General features: G+C 36.1%; 1 protein-coding gene across 1 annotated transcript in view; it reads right to left on the bottom strand.

Annotated features, from left to right (window-relative positions):
* coro7 (coronin 7) overlaps positions 1–11,135 on the bottom strand; it is a 155,019-nt gene that overhangs the window by 73,192 nt on the left and 70,692 nt on the right. The window lies entirely within an intron of this gene.

Here is an 11,135-nt window from a genome sequence, read left to right as displayed (position 1 = left end):
CGAGTCCGACTCTCTAACCATTAGGCCACGACTTCCCCCTTAATACTCGTTAAGAATACAAAGTCCTGTCATGAAACTCTAGATGGCGCAATCTGACATAATGACATTATTATCACACGGCGCAGCTGATTGGTTCTTTTTGTATCTGCAGCCAATGAGCTCGCTGCTCAACATTCAAATACTTGGCTAGTGCTTGCTGTAGCAGTTGCAGCCCACATTCGAAACCCTCCACCTTCCCCAGCTCCACCTGTCTGCTACAGGGTAATTTCATGTATGTTATATATGGGGGTTATTTCATATATATTATATGTGCAACAGCAGTATTTCTTACATGCTCACAGCAGCATGTTGTGGATGTATTGGCAGTAGTGAGTCTCAGTACTTGCTCTGTCGCAGCAGCGCATCAGATCTACCAAACATATTAATGTACATTACCATGCTAAACTCTGTTGTCATGACAGAAATATTATTTCTGCAGTGTTCTGATGTCTTAAGTGCTGATCATCTATAAAATGAGCTTGGATGCCATAATAAAGAGCCAATGATCTCAGAGAGGAGTTCTGATGTCATAATCATGAGCTGATTCAGGGGTCAGATTTAAAGTCTTACTCAATCAACGCTGCCTACAGCCTGAGTGAAATAAAAATGACTGCAAAGACCAAAAACTCACTTGGCAGCATGACTTCAGGTAATAAAACAGGAGTGAAAACTATAATCATACAGGAATGTGGATGTGACGCTGTGATTTGTGTTAGTCTGTGAGTGATACATTGCATGTACGTATACTCCCATACATCTGTTTTATAGCACCTATTTTATAAGCCAGCTTGATGAAAACTGGCTTTCCGTTATCAACACATGCCTACTCTAATCTGAACCATGTCAAAACTTCAGTCAAAATGCACAACACATTAAACATGTCCACATATTAGAATAAGATAATGCTTAAACTTCACATTGAAGCCCTACAATACATTTCATGCACAACGAACAAAACACAGAGAGGAAAACTCGTCATGAATGACCGCTGCTGTTCTTTCAAAAGCCTCTCCACCTTTTCTTTTCATTCTCCTTCTCCCAGCATGAGGAAATTCTTTTGTTTCCCACCCACGTCCCACTTGGATGAAGTTGGGAATCTCATTAAAGTCCTAATTTCTTCCGCTCGCCCTCCACGCAAGCAGGTGAATGACTTATGCTGTCATAATGGACCTTGTGTCCACCCGTCTACACCGACCCACCGCAATGCCATCTGCAATCAGCCAAGGAAAACTTCTGCACATTTCTGATCTAATGACTGGTGACAATGGAGCATGATGGGCAGGTTTGTCCACAAACGCTCGGGCTAAACGGCCATCAGATCGCTAGAGTAATAGAGCGGCTGTTCAACTGACACTAATACGTTTCTGTTATTCTACGGACAAATAAACAGCATCAGATCACAGTGACACACGCTTTACCTTCCTGTCAGGAGCTAAATGCAATGTGTTTGCTAATAACACAAACGCTGACATGCAGTGAATGCAGGTAACAGTCCTGGACACATGAATCTGAGAGACACATACAAAAAAAACTCCCATCAACCATTGATTGTGTTTGACGTTACAGAGACCAAGAACAGATGAAAATGAAAAGGTAGCCGGACAATTTTATGGCATTAGTTTTGGCCATTTATTAGAGAGAAAATCTAGATCATTACTTCCAGATCAGTGGTTTTCGACTGGTGCGTCATGAACCAAAAAGTGGTCGCCGGTCTGTTCTGACGTGTACGGTAGAATAAATCAATGCTAAATGCAAATAATACAATGCTATTAACCATATAATAGTGCATAGTTATTGACAGCTAAATAAATAGGCTTATAAGATTAAAAAGGTGTTATAATCTTTATCTATAATCTTATAATGAATAATCTTTTGTTGCTAACATACATACAATGAAACTGCATAAAAAATAAACTAGTGTTTGTATCATCAAAAATCATGAATAAAACTAAGGTAAAATAAAATAAAACTTCAACCACATTAAAATCAGAGCAGTGAGGGTTAACATGATTTGTGCTGACAAAAAAAAAAAGAGAACACAAAATAATTTTTTCATTCAAACGATCATAATTCCAGATTTAATAATATTAAATATATATATAAATATATATTTTACATGGCAAACAATTTTGGGTCTGTGTTAAATGCTTTTCTTTTAGCTCTTGAATAGTTTGAAATGCCAGGTTGCGTTAAAATAATTTCAACTGATGCAATACTTGCTTCAGTGTAGCATTTTTCCATAATGCAAACTTTTCAGATTTGATTAACTTAACTTTAGGCCTATATTAACGGGAGTCAGTGTGTGTGTGTTTGGCCTGTTGAAGTGGCACTCAGTGTTATTGGCCAGTGTAGTGCAGGCAGTGCAGGAAAGCATGCACTAATGTGAAACACACACTCGCTCTGTGTCCGTGTGCGGAGGACGGCCGCTCAACACACAGCTCCAACCCATTTACAACCAAACCACAAACACTTTGGATAAAGACATACAAAGAAATAGAGGGATATATAATTAAAATAATAATTAAATATTAAATATCTAAAAATTAAAAAATTAAAAAATAAAAAATATATATAAAAAAAAAATCACAATATTTCAGGTTTTTAATGACAAACCATGGTACTTTATATATAATCAACTATAAGCAGTACAGTACAGTAAATGCTTGAATGTGATCAAAAGCAGATGTATTCAACACATGGCCTTTAACGGCTGTATATGGTGCAGCATGGAGATGCTCTTACACATTTACACTGCCAGACTCTCCAACATGCGACTACAAACAAGAAAGCCAATATTATAATCAACCTGTTTAAAGGGATAGTTCACCCAAAAATGAAAATTAGCCCATTATTTACTCACCCTCAAGCCATCCTAGGCGTATATGACTTCCTTCTTTCGGATGAATCCAATCGGAGTTATATTAAAAATTGTCTTTGAACTTCCAAGCTGTTTAATGGCAGTCAGCGGGTGTTGCAGTGCATCAGTCCAAAAGAAGTGAAATAAAGCGCATGCATCCATAATAAAAAGTGCCTCACATGGCTCCGGGGGGTGAACAAAGACCTCCTGTAGCGAATCGATGCATTTTGTAAGAAAAATATCCATATTCAAAATGTAATAATCACTTTAATCTAGCTTGCGCCAACAGTTGACGGAAGCAGCTCCGGGAGGATGACGTAAGATGTCGGCGTTGCGCATGCGCAATATGCCATGGGCTAATTTTCATTTTTGGGTGAACTAACCCTTTAACAGACAGCCAAAACACGGATAAAACAATACAAAATAATTCCCAGTTCTAAACAAAACCAGCGTCTGGACAGTTTAAAACGCCACATAAGAATAACAGCAGCTCAGCAGAACAACAAAATTCCTAATTAAAACCATATTTATGGAGGGAAAAAAAGGTGGAAAAGGGAGCATTTTTCTTCTTTTACTTTTTGTTATTCTTTTTCGACGGCACAAAAAGGGACCACAGACACTTTGAAAATACCTGCGGGACGGATACAAAGACGCCGGGGATTTATGGGGGATTTCAACCGCCAGTTGTCAAATATTTCCACATCCATCTTTCAAGAGGCCCAAGAGCTCTTTATTAGTCCTCGGCATGCGCCCTTTAATTGGAATCCCATTGCGTTTGAGTTGGAGGTCACCAGGTAAAAAGTGCAGACGTGGGGGAAAAGCAGCGAGTTTTTGACAGCTTACGCAAACTCTGGAGAAAAGATTGAGCTGCGGTACTGTACTGGACCGTATTTGGCGGCCCATTTTTTCCACCTCAACCTTTTCATCCCAAAACGTCTTCCCAAGCACCTCTCAACTAAAAGCCCCCGAAATGACTAACAGCTTCTATTGACCTCAAAATTGGGTCGTTTCACCTGAACACCTGGACTCTGAATCCTAACGTGACCTTCGCGTCCAGATTTGAGCACGACCGCAGCTCTGGCTCCGTCCACGCAAAGTAGCTTAAAAGAAAATGAACTGACAGCAGAAAAGAGCGCCGAGGGAGGAAAATGAAACTACTGTACGGTTGGCCCAACACACGCCAAACGTAAACACAGTGTTCCCCCTCTTTCTGCAGCGCTGGTACTCGGAGTACAGCTGCCGGTAATCCAGGCCTGCCGGCTTCATCTGGGTTTGATTTGAGAAGTGGGGAGGAGGGGGCGTTTATTAGCCTGGCTCCTCAATCCGGCTGATTAAAGCGAGTTTGGATGGATTACAACAGATGCCTGAGCATGCCATGGCCGGAGCAGGAGCAGAATGAATAGGCAAGTCAAATAAACCAACCCCACCCAAGCCCCTGAGACCCTGTTAAACACAAAAGACCCGTGGAGATCCAGGATTTGACGATTTTGTTCGCTGTCAACAGTAACAACTGTCTCCTCAGCAGAGAAAAAGCTACAGGCTTTCAGTCCTCTACACTCTTACAAATAAAGGGAGATCTCACGGTGATGTGTTTTGGTTCCCCAAAGAGCCTTTCAGTGATCAGTTCTCAATATAATTTTTTTTTTTTTTCCCCTTAGTGTGAAGAACATTCTAAAGAACCTTTTTCCACTATAAAGAATATTTTGTGAAAAAGAAAGATTCCATGGATGTTCTTAATGGAACCATCAATGCCAATAATGCCATAATAATACCTTTATTTTTTTTTTAAGTATGAGGTGGAGGCTTCTTTAGCTAGACTGCAGCTTCCATGGTGCACACTTGATTTGTGGCATGAATCAAGAGAAAGTTCCAGCTATCAATATTTAACATAATTTGAAAATAGAAACATTCTTTATTTTTTTTGACAGAAATTATATAACAATTATACATTTATATAATTTTTATTGCTATAGATATCGTAATTGTATAGACGTTATATAGAAATTACAGAAATGATATGGCAATAATGGACCCTTATTTTTAAGATACCATGGTACTGCCACAGTACTTATAGCCTATACAAAAAAATCAGTGCTGTCAAATGATTAATCGTGATTAATCGCATCCAAAATAAACGTTTTTTTGTTTACATACTATATGTGTGTACTGTGTATATTTATTATGTATATATATAAAAACACACACATGCATGTATATATTTTGAAAATATTTACATGTATTTACATGTATATATTTATATTCATATAACATATTATACATAAATATATTTAATATATAAACATATAAACATATTTTTCTTAAATATATACATGCATGTGTGTGTATTTATAAATACATAATAAATAAACACAATACACACATATATTATGTAAACAAACACTTTTATTTTGGATGCGATTAATCGCGATTAATCGTTTGACAGCACTACATAAAATATTCACATTTTGTATAGAAATATACACAATAAAACAACAATATTCTCAGATATTTATGATAACTTCAAAACCACAGAATAATTGGCAATATCTGTGAATTATATTATTATCATGGTTTCTGGAAATTTAAATATGTAATTTAATTTTAATATTTATTTTAATTCCAAAAAATATAATTTCTGTGGTTTTGAAAAGTAATTACATATAAACAAAAATATTTAAAATAAAAACATTAACTTCTAAAATAAAAACATTATTAAAAGACATATTAAAAAGATATTTTCAAGTTTTCTATGATTTTGCTAAATAAAATCAATATAAATGCATATTTAATTTAAATTCGTTAAAATTGAATCAATTAATTTCCAAAATTAAACAATTATATTTCCAGGTTTTCTATGGTTTTGTAAAACAATAATTTGAATATATAAAACATATTTAAAAAAACAGACCTGACTAATTTCCAAAACAAATCATAACATTAAAATTCCTATATATATCCAGGATTTCAATGACAATACATACATTTACATTTAGTCATTTAGTAGATGCTTTTATCCAAAGCAACTTACAATGAGGACAATAGAAGCAATCAAAAGCAACAAAAGAGCAATGATATGTAAGTGCTGTGACAGGTCTCAATACTTATTACTTTGATACACAGTATAATCCATTAGAAACACAACAGCACCCCAAAAAGTGGGTTTTTCACACGAGGCTGATTTTTGGTTCCCCAAACATCCTTTCAGTGAACAGTTTTTAAAAGAACCATTTTTTTTTCTTAGTATGAGGAACATTTTAACAATCTAAAGACATTTTTCCACTTTAAAGAACCTTTTATGGAATGGAAAGGTTCAATGGATGTTAAAGATTCTTCATGGAATCATGCCAAAAAAACAACAACTTCATTTTCCAGACTGTAGAGGACTGTGTTAAATCAGAGAGCTGTGAGAAACACTTAAACATCTCCAATGCTTCACAGTTGGACAAAGATCCATGCGATTGCATGTTAGCAGTACACATGGATGCATATATTTGTGGATATTTGCAACAACTGTGGACAATTAGGAAGCGAAACTCAAGCCTCCTGCGGGGTTTATGGTTTTTGAGCTACATCTGTAACAGACAGAGCTCCATTCCCCACAGCAAGACCAACTATAAAGAAACAAGCAGCCACTAAACCCCATTTCCATGCTCAACTGCCTGTCTGTGTGTGATTGTCCACCTGAGTTTGTGTCCTGGAGGAAGTGAGTCTCCAGAGAGAACTACACTGCCAATGTTTACTCAAAAAGATGGTTGCAATTGAGTAAAATTGTAAAGTTCGCTGATTGCAACCGGGCCAGAAGGTCCAATTAAAGTCATTATAATTATGTTTATGAGGTGGGGGTGTGGACACAACAAGCTCCAATTGAGATTAAAATCAGTTCAATATGGAAAACAAGCATGAGGACTGTTATACTCCATACCAATTAAAACACCCATCCATTTACCACAACTAGTCCAACTTCAGTTCCAGAGTAAAGTCACTATATGAAAAAAGGGGGTGAGGGAAGTGTGTGCGTGTGTATGTATGTACGAAATGAGCAGAACTTGATAGATAAAATAATAAAATTATATAAAAATTATAATAAATTATTAGAAATGTCTATCATTAATTATTAAATATAAATATTAAATAAAAAAAATAATGGTCATTTTTATAATTAATTATTAATTATAAAACTGTAAAACAATTACAATAAAAAAATAATAAAAATATGGACATTTTTATAATTAATTATCAAATACAACAATATAAATTGAACGCAAAAAAACTAATTATAAAATTAAATAAAGCCAAGTAAAATAAATATAAATTATGGCCATTTCTATAATTAATTATAAACATATATAAATATACAAATATACATGTAATGAAAAACAATTATTTATATATATATATATATATATATATATATATATACAAAGTACCACTGTACTAAATGGGTGCCATATTCATGTAGCATGGTATTTGGATAGTACTCCAAGGTACAAAAGAAATGTTACCATGGCACATGTCCAAAAACCTTGAAATTACAATGGCACTCTCCAAAAAAAATGATTGTATTATTATTTTTATTTTATTTTTATTATTTAAAAAAATAGAAAAGGTACCTTTTTAGTGTCATATTTTTCAGTCCAGGACTTAATATGACTACTTATGCAAACACCAATTTATCCAGAACTATTGCAGAACTACAAACACGCATAATCAGCCTTCTTTCCATCCGTTTCTGAGAAACAGCTCGTAACGAAAGATCAATCGCACCACAATGTTTGGCTGCAAAGTAAATCACAACACAAAACAGGCAAGAACCATAAACTCGTTATTAAACAAAGCAAACAAAAGGGTAATTCCTCTTCAGGAGCCACAGGAGGGCAGTTACTTGTGGCTATTTTCATTTATAAACACAAAGAGGTTCAGCAACATGATCCTGCCTCAACCGACTCAAGCACATTATTGCTAAAAATCCACATCCAATTGCTTTATCAACAAGTGAGCAAACAGGACTGTTAAAGGGGTCATATGATGCTGCTAAAAAAAACATTATTTTGTGTATTTGGTGTAATGAAATGTGTTTATGCGGTTTAAGGTTAAAAAAACACATTATTTTCCACATACTGTACATTATTGTTTCTCCTCTATGCCCCGCCTTTCTGAAACGTGTCGATTTTTACAAAGCTCATCGGTCTGAAAAGCAAGGTGTGCTGTGATTGGCCAGCTATCCAATGCGTTGTGATTGGCCGAATACCTCAAGCGTGTGACGGAAATGCTACGCCCCTCACCATACTGTTGATGCCGTGTCCCGGCCGGAGCGACGAGACAAAAACATTAAAACCCATTACAAACGAGGCATTTGTTGCATCCAATGGGGACATAATTACTGATTATAATGACTTATACTGTCTTTTTACGCGTTGCATTGCATTGCGCCGCGTAAACATAAAACCATGTCTGCATTTGTGCTCTGAGAAATGACAAACTACTACTCTACACTGCTCAAAACTCGTGTTTGAATCGTCAGTGGCAAATCAACAATGCTACAGCAAGAATAAAAGTTACGCTTTCTTTCTTTGCGTGAACTTTTGGGCGGCGTTATGCAAATCTTCCCACATCGTGATGTAGACGTGGGGGTGTGTTAGAACGAGCCGCTTTAGGTAGGCGTGGCTGACTCTTAACTTTTATAAAGAATATCTCTTTGGATTTGAGACTTTAGTCTTTGCAACTTTACAGATCTTCTTTATGCACCAAGAGCTTGTAACACTCCAAAGAGAAAGAAAAAATTGAAATCGCATCATATGACCCCTTTAAAGCCAGTGCATGGATCATCACTTCAGAGAAACTCCAGCGATGTTTTCTGCAGTCTGAATAAACACAAGAGCACCGTGATCACATAGCAGCGGTAATGCGGTGATTATCTGGCTGGTATTTCAGCGGTAATGCGGTGAGACATCAGTTTGCGTTGCAGCCAGTGCCAGAGAGTGAGATCAGGATCTAGCAGTATCTCTCCTGGCTCGGTACGCTACACATAGAGAGTGGACAACAGCTGACCTCCTGTTTTTTGCTAGCGAGGGGAAGTGGTGATTGCATTTTCCCCCTAATTTACTTCTTGATTCCAGTTTGCGCTGGACCGCGACCAGTCGCGCAATTAAGTGCAGAGAAACTCGGCTCTGGAGGACAAAACTCGGGAAATAAGAGTAATAGAGTCGATAGAGGATCAGCTTTCACTCCATCCGCTCTGATATGAGCAGATTATGAAACAGCAGGCGAGTTTTAAGAGGAACACGGCGGCAAGATCTGACGTACGGCTGAAGAGGACTAGATTGAGGGAAATGCAACAGGGAGAGACGTTCGGACAGGTGAAAATAAAGCCCTCGCTCACATCTGCTGGCCTCGTGCATGAGATTTTAAAGACAACTGACCCTCCACTATAATCACCATAATTTGGAGTCAATTCAGCTGAACAGAAGTGCATGAAAAGAGTCTCTGAAATCGCCATACTCAGTATGCAGCACATCAAAAAGTCAGGAGACATGACGATTATGCCAACGCTCACTTTACAAAATGGGCCAAGAAATCAAACAAAGACATTTCAGGGATGCTGGAACTACTTTGAAACTTTAGCCTGACCAGCCGTCAAGCTGCCATTTGAATGTGTAGTTACAGTAGCAACACCTTAAGCTACACATAAAACAATATTAAAATGATATCGTTAAAATAAAATGTCTATTATTAATTATCAAATAGAAAAAATATATTAAAAATAAAAAATATTGACATTTCTATAATTAATTATTAAATATACAAATATAAATTGAATGCAAAACTGATCTAGGTAGAAAATAGAATAGCATAAAAAAGTATAATAATTATTAGCAATTACTATTATTCATAGTTAAATATAAAAAATAAAATAAAAATAAACTATGAGAACCCTGTAATACCATGTTACTTTGATATATAAACAGTACCTATCTTCTAAATATATATATATATATTAATATAAAGATATCAGATGATACAACTTTTTATCTGGCGCAAAAAAAAGTCTTAACTTATTTAGAGTTACAATACACTTGAATGCATAACTCTACACATCATATTTTACAACTAGTACATACAGTGGTGGCCAAAACTGGAATGACATGAAGAAACAGAACAAACTGAGACAGACTTAATCCAGAAGAACTGTGGCAACGTCTCCAAGATGCTTCAAGAAATCTTCCTGCAAAGCTACAGTACTGTGAAAAGGTTTGCACTTGTGTAAAAATGCTGTAAAATGAGGATGCTGTCAAAAATAATGTCATAAATAGATTTTCTTTATTAATTAACTTCTATTAACTAAATTAAATCAACATTTGGTGTGGCCATCCTTTGCGTTTAAAGCAGCTTTTGCCCTCGGTGCACTTACGCATAGTTTTTCAGGAAGCTTTGCAGGTAGGTTTCTTGAAGCATCTTGGAGACGTTCAGTCTTTCTAATGCTAGTTACATTCTGACCATTATTTCAGCTTATTTGAAAACAAAACAATGTGACAAAACCGTAGCACAAGAATCAGAACAACAACCCACTGGATAGACTGATGCAGTGCAAAAATCACACAAGTTTTAAGCTTTCAGCTTCACTGGCACCATTCTGAAGGAAAAATAGTCACTGGAAGCTTTATTTTTAGGAGTGAACTGAAGCGTTAACTGCTGTCTATGCTGGTGTTGACACAAGGAAAATGGAAGAATGCTGGACAGCTTGACACCAGATGATCTCTGCTCTGTCAACCAATAACACAACAATGGCAAATACTTCATCCCTCCTCCAACCAGTCAAGAAAAGACTCACAGATGTCTCACATGTTTCAGTCCAAGCAGTCGAATAAAGTCACAATCTGGCTGTTGAAACAATCTCCTACAATGAAGCATCAAGCATAAAAATAATCATTCTTTATTGGCATCGATGGTTCCATGAAGAACCTTTAACATCCATGGAACCTTTCCATTGTTTAAAAGCTTCTTTAGATTAGATTATTGAAATGTTTTGCTGAATTTTCAGCATCATTACTCCAGTCTTCAGTGTCACATGATCCTCCAGAAATCATTCTAATATGATGATTTGTTGCGCAAGAAACATTTGATTATCATCAATGTCGAAAACATATTTTTGTGTAAACTGTGAAATATATATATTTTTTCAGGATACCTTGATAAATAGAAAGTTCAAAAGAACAGCATTTATTTGAAGTAGAAATATTGT

Source organism: Sinocyclocheilus anshuiensis, unplaced genomic scaffold, assembly GCF_001515605.1.
Source record: "Sinocyclocheilus anshuiensis isolate Anshui unplaced genomic scaffold, SAMN03320099.WGS_v1.1 scaffold1075, whole genome shotgun sequence".
NCBI classification, from domain to species: domain Eukaryota; kingdom Metazoa; phylum Chordata; class Actinopteri; order Cypriniformes; family Cyprinidae; genus Sinocyclocheilus; species Sinocyclocheilus anshuiensis.
Note: the sequence above shows the minus strand (reverse complement) of the source record. Positions and strands in the feature narration are given on the sequence as shown.